Below are 14,407 nucleotides of genomic sequence, written 5' to 3'. Positions count from 1 at the left end.
GTCAAAGCAGTAACTAAATCAGCATACTACCATCTCAAAAACATTGCAAGAATTAGATGTTTTGTTTCCCGTCAAGATTTGGAGAAACTTGTTCATGCCTTTATCACCAGCAGGGTGGACTATTGTAATGGTCTCCTCGCCGGCCTCCCCAAGAAGACCATTAGACAGCTGTAGCTCATACAGAACGCTGCTGCCAGGATTCTGACTAGAACCAAAAAATCAGAGCATATTACACCAGTCCTTAGGTCCTTACACTGGCTTCCAGTTATGTTTAGGATAGATTTTAAAGTACTTTTACTTGTTTATAAAGCACTCAATGGCCTAGGACCTACATACATTGCAGATATGCTCACTGAATATAAACCTAACAGACAACTCAGATCACTAGGATCGAGTCAGTTAGGAATATCAAGGGTTCACACAAAACAAGGGGAATCCGCTTTTAGCTATTATGCCGCCCGCAGTTGGAATCAGCTTCCAGAAGAGATCAGATGTGCTAATACATTAGCCACATTTAAATGCAGACTCAAAACTCACCTGTTTAGTTGTGCATTTATTGAATGAGCACTGTGCTACGTCCGAACAGTTTGCATTATTTTATGCATAATCATTTTACTGTATTAATTAATTTGAAATCATTTTCTTTTCTTTTTTTTAAAATCATCTTAAATGTTCTTAATTTTGTTTTTATTGTTGTGATTATTATTTAAAATTTTTATGCTATTGTGATTTTAATTCCTTTTTATGTACAGCACTTTGAATTACCATTGTGTATGAAATGTGCTATATAAATAAACTTGCCTTGCCTTGCCTATATAATATGATGAAATGTTAATAAATTACATCATGTAATTTACAAGCATCAGCAAACTCAGCAGATAACCATAAAATCAAAATAGAAATTTCTTATAAAATATTTTACCTAGCTGACAAGGATCACTCAGTTGCTTTGTGTCAAATTAAATCACATTATGTCAACATCACACCGTGTGGTGAGGCATTATATGAACCTTTATAGACATAGGCATACTATTGTTTATTTCATAAAGACAACGTTGCACTTATTCAAACAAGATATTTTACCGTTACAAGACAACGATGTTCATCTGCTTGCGCTCTATGACTCTGACTGATGCGCTGAAACGTAGGCTAAGTCGCCGCTGTTCTCCACCTGCACCTTTACATTGGACCATTTCTATTTTAATTCGTTCATAGTGCGATGTTCAGACCCCACTGCGTTAACCGCGTCAGCTAAACTCTCCCACTCTATTTTTTATATATATATTTTTTTTACAAACTTGCAAATAACAGTTTTTCTCCGGTCTACCGGTGAGGAGCACCTTCAAATCACATTCTGTTAAGTTTCTCTTGCTTGCTTTTTCGTTTGGTTTTGCCAAAGTGGAGTCATTACCATATTAATACGGGGGAGGAGGCAGGGAGGGGTTTTGCGCTCGTGCATGTGCGCTCAATTTCACGTTAATTCGGATGTACAAAGAGATATGCGTGGAATTCCGCGTACGCAGTGTTTCATACATCTGATTTTTTTACTGCGTACGCACATTTACAGCTTTGTCCGTACGCTATGTTTTAGTATGAATTCAACGCAAGTCTTTGTACATGAGGCCCCTGGTGTTCAAGTGAAACGTTGTTGTATAGGGGTGATCAATACACATATAATTCATATAATTATTTACAGGTACAACACAGGTCAGACTAGTGAAGCACGTCATCTTTGTCCTGCTGCTGACCAGACAGGGTCTGCTGCTGTGAGCCATCTAGCTGAAGATCCTGAATCTCATGAAATGAACTGCCAGCAAACTATTTCTTCACTTCAATGATAATACAGCAAGGCCAGCCAGTGACACTGCTCTACAAAAGTCTTGCCCTTTTTAAATCACCTCTTGTCCAAATTCCATGAACCGTATCAGCATAACACTGATGCAAAACTTTGCAACAATGCATCAATAGGCGTGGGCACCTCACTTTCAGGGTGTACAATGCTCAAAAACCCAGCAAATATGAAATAAAATCCTACATATTGTCTGATTCTAAAACACGTGTAGTGCCTGGAGCCCATCAGACATGAAATAACTAGTTATATTCCTTAAATGACTTCTCCCCCATGATTAACACCTATGTGCTATGAGCCAGACCTCTGGTCACTATCCAGCTCATCCCCCCACCATCAAGATAAGACTCCTACAGGAATGCAGGGAAAGATAGACTTTCCTTATTCAGACATGCAGTCCCACATACAGTTATATAGAAATGTACACGTATCAATGTGTTACCTTTTCTTATATTGTTGTTTCTGTTATGTATGTCGGCCTCAAACATTAATCCGCAACAGGTGAATTATTGTGCATGCTAAGACTCACGTTTAGAATCACTCAGTCAACCGAGAAGATTCATAGATCATGTTTGGTGTCTATGAGCAGCATTTATTATTCCCTAAATGTCAATGTTTGTGGCATCTTAATAACTCCTTGCTTTATATGTATTATTGAACTTTTGAAAGTTTTGTGGCCAAACAACCAATCAGCTTCCACATGCGAAACCCCATTGTGAGAGACAAAGACTTTCAATCTTCCCTCCAAAACTCAAATCAACCGGATTGGACAAGATCCAACTGTGGGCGTGAAAGACCTACAGGTTTATAAACCTTCCCTCATCTCTCTCTCTTCTCTTGCCTTCGGGACACAAAGACACGTCACCCGCACCTCCCCCCAGATCCATGGGGGGGGGGGGTCTCACCTAGCGGAGGAGATGATGAGGCCTGCAATACTCTCAAGGAACTGGAAAGGACTCTCTGAACTGAACACAAACGGAACCAATGCACAACAACAACAAGCTTGCAAGTATCCGTCCTTTCTACAAACGTAGATAGCTGCGTTTAAGGCGGTTTAAAAAATAAACGATTTCAGGATGTTCAGAACCGTTTCATTCCTGTCCCTTTGCAAACTCACTTTCTGTCTCTCTCTCTCTTACTCTCTCTCTCTCTCTCTCTCTCTTACTCTCTCTCTCTCACGTGTTCTCTGTCTATTTGTGTTTTATGTACGTTTGTCTATGTGCGATCGTTTGTAAGTAGAATAGTTAAATAAACAACCATATATTCACATATAATGATTCTCTGTGCTGAATGCTTACATTACAAAGTCACTTAAACTGTTTCGATCTCATACTGCTACCTTAAGCCCTATTCTGTTCAATTGTTTTAACTCCGTTCTGGTTAGTAAAAATGCGTTGCCGTGACGACGGGCCAACGTCAGAGTAATGGGTATCACTGAACAATTTGCTGGACAAAGAAACCAGTCGATATCGTTATTACTGTTACTGATCAGAAACTGGAAATTGCGTATATTTAATGACGATTATTATACACGATTTCCTGTGAGTTAAACTACTTTCCCTGACTGAAATGTATGTTTTAAATAACTAATTTCATCCTATTCATTGGTCATAAGACCTGGTGGAGTTTGCAGTGTATATGTGATGAGAGAAACAGTCTCATGCATATACACACATATATTGATCATCTTAAATTCTTTGAGCTAACCAAAATTCTCTACACACGGTACTGTAAAAAATGCTGCCAGGGAAAGAGTTAAAATACTTTTGAAATGTCTTTTGTTTCATCAATCTTATCAGTTCCTTAGAAATCTTTGCACTAATGCTGTGCACTAATGTAGGTTATGCAACTGAAAGTACATCAAGGTCAGTTTAAGTAAACTGCAAAAACTATTTGTTAGTAAAAGATACAATGAAAAAGTAGTACTTTTTAAGAGATTCAAGATAAAATTGAATCCCATTAAATCATGTAGAAAGGATCCTACAGGAAATTTATGTCTTGTCCATATACAATTCCTAATGGAATTCAAGGAACGCTTCCAAAATATGATAGAAATTCTAATTAGAATCCTTTATGGGGGTTTTTCACAAGGGAGTATTTTGCAGATTCTGAAAAGGAAATGTAAACTGTTGACTTTAACTGTAGTTCCTCACAAATAGTTGTGAATTATCTCAAGAGGGAAATGTACATAAATAATAAATTTATGACTAATTATGATAACAATTATTTATGTCAGCTGTCAGTATTAACTGTAGCAGAATTAAATATCACCATCGACTAAGCTGTTCGTCCAGTGAACATTCAGGTTAATTTCACAGTAACTCTAAGCAATGATATTTTCTTGGCCACAAAAAAATAATATTCTTACAATAATAATGCATTAGAGCATGTAGCTTAATCAGAATCGTAAAGGGACATTAATTTACAAGGCAGAATCAGAGACTCATTTGTGCACAAGAGTTTTATTAATAAAGGACTAACGCTTGACTAATCTAAACAACAAACATACAATCACTCATACATGGAGGAAGGGCAAGTCAGATTGGATAAATGGAGCCATTAGAGAAACAAGAAAAATGAGGCTATGAAAAAAAGTCAGTTAACCACCTGAATGAAACCATCAGTGCCATTTTACAACAGGGTTTACAAATTAAACTTTTTAAACAAATTAAACAAATATGTTTTTTTAGTTAAATGTATGATCCTTGCATTGCCTTGGTCATTAACGAGTTTCACCCAGTCTTTTCTGGGTTTAAGGAGCAATGAATTCCAAAGATGTCCTGACTCTGTGGTGATTGGGAGTTTTTCTTTCTTTTTTTTAATAAGTGGATCAGTCTATTTGTGCTGATAACATCACTTCCATTTTGTTTTGTTTTTTCCTTTAAATGTGTCTGTGAGCACCTGTTTTTACACCAATGTGAATGCTTGTGTGTGCACCAGTGTGTGTGAGCGCACTTGTGTTCATAAGGTTCCTCCATGTAAATGTTTAATAGTGTGTGGGAACCATAGCCCCGTCCCGCAAGGCATGAAGCAGACATGGAGGAGACCCGGGCCCCAAACATCCGGAGGCCCTCCAGGGCATGGGATTTTCCTCATCTTCCTAGGAGTTTAAGGCCTCCCAGGCACAGCAGCATCGGCTCTGGGACTTATCAACCAGAAGATCTCAAGGTGATGAGACAAGGCACTAAAAGAACTGAGAAAAGCCTGGAGAACTGAGCCTTTATCTCCTATAGGGGTCACAGTCAGGAGATAAAGTTAAGTGGGAGGCCAGGGTAATTGATAATTGGGAGGCTAGAGAGCCAATGGTGACTTTTGCTTTTGGAGGGAAAGTTTACGACTCTTTGTAAGCATGGTATTTGCATATGTACTGGGATTGGTTGTTCATGTAAAAACTACTAAAGATCTTTCAGATCAACAAATTCAACGAGAACAAACATTTTGTGTGGTTATACTACATAGTGATTTATTATAACACATGCATTAAAACATTACACAATACAAAATAAATTAACAGTAATAACACACAATGATCTAAAGATATGTGCGTTTCTTCACAGAAAGGTTTTTCTAAGAATTAATGAAAGCAGTCAGTTCCTATGGCAGTATGTGTCCTTTTTTAGAGTATTAGTTGGGGAAAATTCTCTCTACATACTTTTGAGTGGTAAAGATTATGGCAGAGGAGTCCTGGATGCCATAGTAAGACCATTTGAAGACATCATGGTAGCCAGTTTTGTGGATTGGGTGAAGGGGGTGTGTGTTCATTTGTTAATCTAATGAAAAATTGATTATTTGGTGGATCTAATAAATGAACTGTGCGTCTGATTGGTCCAGACCCTACATTGTTTTTTTTTCCGAGCAACAAAGAATGTCGGTTTGTAGAGTAATTTACGACAGCTTCAGATGTGGCTCAACCAATCAGAATCAAAGACCTAAACTGTTTTATTCATTTTGGTTGAAACTCTTTCCACACTGAGGGGATCTGTCAGCCTTCACTTTTGTGAATTTTAATGTGCCTGTTAAGATTTTCTTTTAGAGTGAAACTCTTTCCACACTGTTGGCAGGTAAAAAGGCTCTCTCTATTGTGGATCCTCATGTGATTGTCAAGGTTTCCTCGTTGACTGAAACTGTTTCCACATTGACTGCATGTGTAAGGCTTCTCTCCAGTGTGAATTCTCATGTGACTTTCAAGGTTCCCTTTGTGACTGAAACTCTTTCCACACTGTTGACAGATGAAACGCTTCTCTCCAGTGTGAATTTTCTTGTGGACTTTAAATTCTCCTTGTTCATTGAAACTCTTTCCACACCGACAGCACGTGAAAGACTTCTCTCTTGTGTGAATTTTAATGTGCTTTTTAAGGTTTCCTTTGTGACTGAAACTCTTTCCACAATGTTGGCAGATGAAAGGCTTCTCCCCAGTGTGAACTTTCATGTGGCCTTTAAGGTTTCCTTTGTGACTGAAACTCTTTCCACAATGTTGACAGATGAAACGCTTCTCTCCAGTGTGAATTTTCTTGTGGACTTTAAATTCTCCTTGTTCATTGAAACTCTTTCCACACCGACAGCACGTGAAAGACTTCTCTCTTGTGTGAATTTTAATGTGCTTTTTAAGGTTTCCTTTGTGACTGAAACTCTTTCCACAATGTTGGCAGATGAAAGGCTTCTCCCCAGTGTGAACTTTCATGTGGCCTTTAAGGTTTCCTTTGTGACTGAAACTCTTTCCACAATGTTGACAGATGAAACGCTTCTCTCCAGTGTGAATTTTCTTGTGGACTTTAAATTCTCCTTGTTCATTGAAACTCTTTCCACACTGACGGCACGTGAAAGACTTCTCTCTTGTGTGAAAATTAATGTGCTTTTTAAGGGTTTCTTTTTGACTGAAACTCTTTCCACACTGTTGGCAGATGAAAGGCTTCTCTCCAGTGTGAATTTTCATGTGGACTTTAAGGTTTCCTTTGTGACTGAAACTCTTTCCACACTGTCGGCAGATGAAACATTTCTCTCCTGTGTGAATTTTCATGTGGACTTTAAGGTTTGAATTCTGACTGAAACTCTTTCCACACTGTCGGCAGATGAAAGGCTTCTCTCCTGTGTGAATTTTCTTGTGGACTTCAAATTCTCCTTGTTCATTGAAACTCTTTCCACGCTGAAAGCAAGTGAAAAAACTCCCAGTTCTTTTTTGTGTAGATGTATTTTCTGACTCTAAGGAACAAAATGATTTTTGACCAGTAATGAAAACATGAAGATTTTCAACCTGATCTTTCTCTTCAGTTTCATTCAGTGCTGTTGGGCCTAAGGTGGGAAAACAAATAAATAAAAGTTAACCCCAGTTTAATGCCACAGAGCAGGTAACACCAGTCATGTAGATTTGTAATGCATGTATGCTAGATCTCATTTAGCACTCGTTTACTTGTGTAACCTTTGTCCTCTCCTGACTAGAGATGCACCAATCAGCACTTTTGGGGCCGATCACCAAGATCTTGATCTGCCAAACGCCGATCACTGCCGATCACAGAATGGCAGGGGAATGGGAATCTTTTTATCTATAATCTAGCAGAGATTGCACCATTTGTAGAAATGAAACTAACTATAAATTAATTATATTGGGAAAAAGTAACTGTAGAAATAGGCTACAGTCAAGATCTTGAAGAAACACCAAGTTAGGGTTGTAGACGATAGTACAGTGCATCGATGATAGTTAGAGATATCGCCAGTTGCTGATGGCTTTGACGATAGCAAGACTCAAAAGGGAGTCTTTTCTGCTCAAAAAGGCATCTAACTTTAGCGATGCAGTGCAGAGAGTCGGTTCTAGGATGCTTCAGAAACTTGCCGTGGTATAAACACATGCATAGAGTGGACACATGCAAGAGATTTTATTCAGCATACAGTGTAGATAGATAAACTGATTATAACTGGAGTGTTTTTTAAAGTGCTCCTCGCACTAGACTAGGCTACACCAGTTAATGATGAAGTTCTTTGATAATGTAAATGTTCTTTGCTTGTTATTTGTAGCTGCTTTTTAAGATGATGTAAGGATTATATTATCCAGCATTGCAGTCATTAGGATAAAGGTAGTAAAATGTGGTTTAGGCTGAATTAAACACGATATATCCGAATCCGTCTGTATATAGGAAACAAACATTCACCTCAGTAACATCTATATGCGTTCATTAGAATAACGATGGGATAAAATGGCGCTAAACATACGCACGTGAATTACACGCGCACCGTTTCTATTCTGTATGAACTGAACTACAACATGTACTGATGACAACAATCAGACATACAGCGGTAACATTATTGCAATATGACGGGTATAGAAAGATACATTCATTTACATTCAAGCACGCACAATTACCACTCACTGAAGATGGCAGAGAAAGAAACCGAAAGTAAACTTAAACTTCTCTGCCAAAACTACAGTCAGCGCTCTGTACACGCACAACTTAGTCACATGCCCAATAATAAGACTACCCTTACAAAACGAATAAGGAATTTAGTACTCATGTTGCCACTGGTAAGCTCCGCTCTACTGTTGTTTAGCTGTGCGGCGTGCATGCACGTGTGAAAAAGTCACGCGAGTAATTTACGTCAAATGATCGGCTTTTTTGATCAGCGCTTTTGGGGTTCACCGATCAAGCTATTTTAGCCAATATCGGCTGATCATGATCGGTGGCCGATCAATCGGAGCATCACTACTCCTGACAGTAAACTTCATATGTTTGCATGACTTTCTAACATTTACAGATGAAGAATATGCCCTGAGGAAAACACAACATCTCAAATGTATTAAACAATATGTATTAAACCGACATTAAGGACTGCTTAAAAACAAGCGTGCACATCAAATTGCCTTCACTCACTGAACCAGGATCACATTAGTGAGATTGTGTGACCTTAAATGGTCATTTATGGAACTACTTTAACCCAGATTGATTTGTTAGTTTATCTCAAGTCAGGTTTTGGACTTTAATCCCAGCTTTTCTTAGAGTCTTTTTGAAACAGCCCCCAGAGCTTGACATAACATGATATAAATTGAGTTAAGGTTAGGAGACACTGCCAACTAAACCATAAGGGCAGTCACGGACGGTTGCAGAACGGTGGCTTTCCAGGACCGGAGTTCTTTCTCCTGCTCTAGAATGAAGCTCAAAGACAGGAGCAGCCTAACAAGGAGGAAAAAAGCCTAAGAACCTGATATGACTGCGCACAGAGCTCACAGAGAAGAGACCTTAGCTCTCAGATCAAGGGAACAATGCTCTATCCGAGACTGGTAGCTTTATCAGGCTTTACATGCAGACAAAATGAAAATGACATTGAAAATTTGAAAGCTGCAGATTCATTCACTGATGAAACACAGCTGTTTCTTGGAGACTCACACCAGTTCTGTTGTGGATTTTGTTGGATCTATTATTGCTTTGTTGTAAAATCTGATAATATTGTGTTTAAAATGTAGGCTACATTTAAAATTTAAAATCTTCACTTAATATTGCCTTTTTATTTAATTTAGAAAATCAACATTTGAAATAATTTGGATATTCAGAGAAAATTGCACTCTTGCTCATATTTTAAAGATGAAAAGCAGTAAGTCACACTGTATGTTTCTGTATCGAAGAGAGTTTCTTAAATCGATCTCTATGTACAGTCTGTCAACATTTGATCTTCATGCTATTAAGTAGAGGTCAACCGATATGTGTTTTTCAGGGCCGATGGCGATACCGATTATTACAGATCAAATACACCGATAAACGATATTTTGAACCGATATGTGTCTACAAATTTTCATTAGTTTTAATTTACAGTGCAGTGCAAATGTAGGCATAAAAACATTAATTTATCTTTTAATAAAATAAGTTTTTTTTTACAAATGAGTTTACTAATAAAAAAACATGGAAAACATCCAATCAGAATGCGTCCCCGACTGCCTCTTCTATTCTGTGCGCCTTATATATGAAAACGGTTTTAATTTTCACACGAGTTTAAAATATTCTAACTCCAAAGAGTGAGTTTTTTTTAGGCGACAAATTTATTATTTTAGAATGTTTCGCATCACTGGTGACACGTCATGTGACACACCGCAGCCACAATAGCACTGTAAGACACATGGATCGCTTTTATGTTGTTTTTCCTTTTTTATTATTAATATTCACAAGCATGCTCACTATATTATGAAATATATGATATTCCGATTTCGAAATATGTGCAAGTAAATGTATTTAAAAATCCAAATACTTTTATTATGACCGCATTAGTTAATCTGTACCGGGTGATGGGCGCCGCCATGTTTGTTCGCGCTGAATCCGAGCTGTGGGATTGACAACATGCAAAAATTCATCCTCTCCTCTCGAAAGACATTAAATTAAGTCTCTGGTGAGCTGGGAGAAGAGGAGTGTGCACTTTATAGTTACCTACACAATCTGTATATGATATCAATGAAATATGTTGTCAGAATATATTTGTAGGATCATTATTGCCGCTTCCATAGACATCAGTGTGTATTTTACAAACTATAAATGTATGGTTTTGCTGGTACTTATTTTAGGTTTCAGACACTTAAATACACATAAGCATTATATGGTTGAAAACACTGAATAGTTGTGATAATATGACAAGCACTCTGCATCCGATCTGGCTCAGAGCCAGCCAACGCGCCAAAACAGATTTGAATTCAGCAGCTGATGACGTGATGTGGCAAACGTTCGAATCACACCGGTGTGATCGTACGCATCAGGGACCAGCCAAGACAAATCACACCGGTGTGATCGTACGTGCTAAGGGGTTAAAATAGGCCATTCATTGAAGATGCGCCTTATAGTGCGGAAAATACGGTATATGACTGGATTCCGCGATTCCGTCCGTGTTTTCCGCATCCGGGAAATCAAGATAACATTGAGGTGTTTTTGCAACTTCACCGTAAAGGATTGTGAATTACTGAAACACAATCAACGTCTGCTGCTGACTTACCTTTGAGAGACAAATGATTACTGCCGCTCGCAGCTCCAGCAAGCGTTCTGTGCCTTCAGTGCCTTCAGCCTTTGAGTTGATTGGTCGGGCTCGCGACTCCCAACAAATCAGATGCGCGGTGGGCGGAGACTGCTCTAGGGCACAGAGTGGTGAGCTCTGACAGACTGCGTCGGAGCCAAAGAGCGCATTTCAAAATTTAATTATTTTGATCGGCAAATCGGTTTTGAAAATAACCGATTCCGATAATCGTAAAAAGGCTTAATATCGGCGCCAATAATCGGTCGACCCCTACTATTAAGTGCTACAAATCTATTTTAAAGACACAATGAACAGCAGCATGATTTGCTAAAGCAGCACTCTGTGGGCATTCAATCATACGTACGCTGCTGGTGTCGATTCAGGTTTCACAGCAAAAATGAGGTAACTTAATGTCATTTGACCATTTACTCCCATTTAATTGTTTTTATAATAAAAGTGAAATTTTGCTTGTCAGAAATACTTGCTTTAATGTTACTTTAAGTTGGGGCACTTTAAGCTCAGCATTTTGTTCACGTACCCCTCCATCAGTTTGAGAACCACTGGTTTATATTGTTCTCATGGTAAAATACAGAACCTTCTTTATAACTGTGACCTACTGCTCCACTCTGATGCTCCTGAACAGCGCTCATCTATTTATTTACTTAATTGTATTATTATTATCTATTTATTATTATATATATTTTGTTCCTTCTTCTTTCCCTTTTTCCCCCTTATTCCCTCCTTTTTTATACATACAAGATATAGAAGTGTACAACTAATACATTACAATTAGGGGTGTAACAATATGCCTAGGTCACGATACGATACGTATCATGATATTTTGAACAAAAATTTAAATAAAAAAAAGAGATTTTTTTTTTTTTTAAATTCAACAGCTTTCTTAGTTTTCATACAAGTTCGCATTTTAAAGGTTGTATCAGCGATTTCTAGCCTAAAACATAAAGTGTCGATTTCAGCTTACCTTTCTTCACAATCCGCTCGCTGCCTGCCCCATAAATTGTCTGTGAAAAAACCGCGTCTCTCTGGTCAGCCTAGGGTCCGAGATATGCCAAAAAATACAATCGGCGCTATCAACACACCACAGACAACCAAACAGTGTTCCAACCAATCAGCGTATAGGGGTTTGGTGTTGTGGACTTTCCTACTGGTGCTGGGATGTGAGGGAGGCGGAGCGAAAGTCCACAACACCAAACCCCTGACGCTGATTGGTTGGAACACTGTTTGTTTTTGTGGGGAAAGGTTGGTAGTGCCGATTGTTTTTTTGGCATATCTCGGACCCTAGGCTGACCAGAGAGACGCGGTTTTTTCACAGACAATTTATGGGGCAGGCAGCGAGCGGATCCTGAAGAAAGGTAAGCTGAAATTGACACTTATGTTTTAGGCTAGAAATCGCTGATACAACCTTTAAGGTTTAATAAAAACCTTCTGTATTAAAATGAACTGATAAGGTCTGTCTGTCACTGAATTTAAAAAAAAAAATTTAACATGATAGTGTTCAAATTGTCAAGATGTCAAATTCTTTAAACATGCTAGCGATGCAAGATTCTATGTGTGTGCGACGGGTCCTACCCGACGGGTGACCCGCTGAAACTGACGTAATGTTGGAATAATATTTATCTGTCAGGTGCAGTGCGGGTGACATGCACGGGTATTTGCTCTTTGGACTCAATCCGGTACACGCTGACGCTGCTCTCAAACGGTCCCGTTTTGTGTTCACGCTCTGTCTGAAGATCGTTTAAAAGCCCTTTCACATGGGACACGTGAAGCGGTGGAATCTCTGCGCGGCTGCCGCTTTCTCTCATAGTGAAAGTGTTTTGCGGTCGAACTGGTGTTCGCGACGCGGTCTCAGGGTAAACATATTGCAAACAACAAGGTCTCATTTTACATTACAAAAACAAAATAAATGAAACGTAATGAAAGTACTGTGTGTTATTTGCTATTTGTCATTTTATGGGACAATGACTAGCGTGGTTTTCATGTCGGACACAGTTTTACTATGACATTTTACACACTGGATTTTTTTTCTTTATTAATAGCCTGCCTTTCTCTGTATTTTATGGATCAAACAGCTCTGAAATGTTGCCGTATATTGCTGACTTAAATGAGGAGGGAGGGTCTGCAATCTCTGGGTTGGTTGCCATGTTTCCTCACGTTCTTCTTCAACTAGCTCAACTTTTGCAGGCAGGCGTCACATGATTGGAAAGGTAGTCACGGGGTATGTCGCGATTCTCCTTTATCACACCGCGACACAGGATCCTGGATCTGAGTGTCGCGATTTCGATTTCATATTGCGTATCGTTACAGCCCTAATAGACCTTTCTCACAACTTCCGTATTTTACACCGGAAATACGTAATTGCTGTGTAAACCTATTTCCGCCCCGGTATGCCGGTAACCAGTTAAACAACAAAGATGGCGCAAACATCGAGCAAAAGTTGTTGTAGCGTACTGGGCTGTTCTTGTAATGCCAAAAAGCAGCCTTATTTATCTTTCCACTCCTTCCCTGCTAACGAAAATGGGTTCAAGCTATTCGAAAATAAAATGTTAACTGATGATGACAGCATTCGGCTAATGTTAATATTAGGCTATCGTCGCTAGCTGCTACTCACAAGACGTTCACTTAGACCAAAGGCAGACAGTGAATGTCATATTGTTTGTAACATCACGACTATATTGCTTTAATAAAGATGTACATGTCCTCTATACTATCCATACATAACCTTATAACCCTAGTCCTGGGTCTAAGTGTACACACTAATTTGTTAGCCTGATTGCTCTCTAACGTTAGCTACGTTACTTACCTTGAAAGTTACGGATAAACGGGACGTTCTAAAATGCTTAACGTGGCTTAATGTATGTAAAAAACGACCAGGAAACCCCAAGTTTCTGTCAAACCTTACTTGTAACAAACACTAACTACTATCAAAAGAACGAGCCCTTATTCCACAGATAAAGTGAATAATATCACGTTAAGCGTTTTCTCCCCCATAGAAGCCCATTATAAGGAAACAGCTTAACGTGGTTTAACGTACCTCAACAGAGACCAGGGAAGACCAAACTTCTGTTACATTTTACTTATAATAAATACTTGCTGCTCTCAAAAGAACGAGCTCTTATTCAGCATATAAAGTGATCGCCCCCCATAGAAGTCCATTATAACAAACCATGTTAAGCTTTTTCCTGAATGGAGTTCTATAGGGAGAAAAAGCTTAACGTGATATTATTCACTTTATATGATGAATGAGATCTCATTCTTTTGACAGCAGCAAGTACTTTTATATAAGTATTTTTTGACAGAAATTAGTTTTTTTCCCCGGTCGTTGTTAAGATACGTTAAACCACGTTAAGCTGTTTCCTTATTGATTTCTATGGGGGACGCTTAACGTGATATTATTCACTTTATATGTTAAGCGTTTTTCACGTTAAGCGTATAAACTTTGTGGAAAAATTAGGGATGTAACGGTATTGTAAATACTGTCATACCGCAATAACACATTTTTTCGATACTACCGTGGTCGCATGACTCGATAAAACGATAGGTCTTCTGAGAAAAGTTTGCTCA

The sequence above is a fragment of the Garra rufa genome, chromosome 2 (assembly GCF_049309525.1).
Source record: "Garra rufa chromosome 2, GarRuf1.0, whole genome shotgun sequence".
In the NCBI taxonomy this organism is placed as follows: domain Eukaryota; kingdom Metazoa; phylum Chordata; class Actinopteri; order Cypriniformes; family Cyprinidae; genus Garra; species Garra rufa.
The sequence above is the reverse complement of the archived record's forward strand: the minus strand, read 5'-3'. Positions refer to the sequence as shown.